The sequence below is a fragment of the Petaurus breviceps genome, unplaced genomic scaffold (assembly GCF_028583685.1).
Source record: "Petaurus breviceps papuanus isolate PSGF00001 unplaced genomic scaffold, PetGlider_PUasm1.0 90881, whole genome shotgun sequence".
NCBI lineage: Eukaryota > Metazoa > Chordata > Mammalia > Diprotodontia > Petauridae > Petaurus > Petaurus breviceps.
The window spans coordinates 7,897,733-7,899,620 of NW_027187369.1; the positions used below are offsets into that span (position 1 = coordinate 7,897,733).

The 1,888-nt window shown below is 47.0% G+C and overlaps 1 pseudogene; it reads left to right on the forward strand.

Annotated features, from left to right (window-relative positions):
* Positions 1 to 818: 818 nt before the first annotated feature.
* Positions 819 to 1,649, forward strand: LOC138150601 (protein canopy homolog 3-like; annotated as a pseudogene).
* The last annotated feature ends 239 nt before the right edge of the window (positions 1,650 to 1,888 follow it).

A 1,888-nucleotide genomic window follows, 5' to 3' on the forward strand; every position in this document is an offset into this window, starting at 1 on the left:
AGAATTGCAGGTACCCAAGGGTAGTAGCATTTGTTGTTGTTGAGTCATGTCTGACTCTTTGTGACACCATCTTGGATTTTCTTGGTAAAGATACTGGAGTAGTTTGCCATTTCCTCCCCCAGCTTATTTTACAGATGAGGAAACTGAGGCAAGCAGGGTGAAGTGACTTGCCCAGGGTCACACAGCTAGTAAGTGTCTGAGGACAGGTTTGAACTCATATCCTCCTGACTCAAGGGCCCAGTATTCTATCCCCTGTGCCACCTAGATGCCCCTACATAGTGAAGAGCATTTCGTTAAGAATAGGGAAAGAAGAAACAGAAATAATATCATCAGAGTATACTATAGATCAGCGCTTCTGAAACTATGGGTTGTAACCCTGTTATGACTCACAGTTTAAGAAGCACTGATTAGGGGTAGCAAGTAGAAAAAGTTTAAGAAGTCCTGCTATAGACCACCTGAACAGAAAGAGGAAACAGATGAGGAATTTGAAGAAAAGATCACAAGCCTGGTACAGGAGAATAACATATTAATGATACAAGTATATGATATACTAGATAAACTAATGACTTAAAATATCCATATATCTACTGGGGCTCTGTATGTGTGTATATCCATGTATGTATATGTATGAAAAACAGAGCACATCATAACTTCTTGACTTGCCTTAATGATAATTTCCATTCACTATAAGATGAAGAAACCAGGAGTGGCCGTTGCCACCACCGCTGTTGCCCACACTCAGGCCTCAGCCCCAACCCCACTGCCTCCTCCTCCCGCTGCTGCTTGTCCCACCCTCCGAGCTGGGCATCTCAGCTGAGGAGACCGATTGGGTCCGACTGCCCAGCAAGTGCAAGGTGTACAAGTATGTAGCAATGGAACTGAAGTCAGCTTTTGAGGAGACAGGCAAGACCAAGAAAGTGATTGACACCGGCTATGGCATCCTAGACCAGAAAGCCTCCAGAGTCGAATATACCAAATTGGATCTACAGTTAATTGAAGTAACTGAGACCATATGCAAGAGACTTCTGGACTATAGCTTACTTAAGGAAAGGAGTGGCAGCAACCAGTTTGCTAAGGGCAAGTCTGAGACTTTTGAAACACTCCACAACCTAGTCCACAAGGGGATGAAGGTGGTGATGTTCATAGGACATACCCTATGAACTATGGAATGAGACTTCAGCTGAGGTAGCTGACCTCAAGAAGCGGAGGAATTTGAGGAAGTGATTGAGGACTGGTATCAGAACCACCAGGAAAAGGACCTAACCTCCTTTCTTTGCGCCAATCATGTGTTAAAGGGGAAAGATACAATTTGCCTGACTGAACAATGGATCAGCAAGAAAGGGGACACAGCAGCCCTGGGAGGGAAGAAAGCCAAGAAAAAGGGGGCAAAGGCAAGGTGTCCAACAAGAACAGCAAGCAGAGGAAGGATCCAAGAAACCTACATGAGGACCCTCAGCCTAAGGAGGATGAGGGTGTCCAAAAAGCCACCCCTCTCACACACAGCACCACCGATGAACTGTAGAATCCAACCAAGCACCCCATCTGCTGTCCCTGGGGTGCAGAGGGAAACCCTTGACTGAAGGAGACTCTGTTTTTTCTTGTGCCTCTGGCAGACAGGGATGGACTCCCCAGCTCTGGGGGTTCACTGCACCCCCTGCTGTGCTCTTGTCTCACTGAGGATTACAGAGCCTGCTTTTCTTTTTCCTTTCCTGGCAGCCACTTCTCCCCTGAGCTTGGAAGAAGAGCTGTGTGGTGGCCCTAGAGCTAAAAAATACATTGTAAACCTTCTAGGGGTGGGTCTGAGTATTGCTGAGCCCTCAGGGAGGACTCCATCCCTCATCGTCCCATTGTGCACCCCCACTTTCTTCCAGTGGGGGTGGTTCAGCAA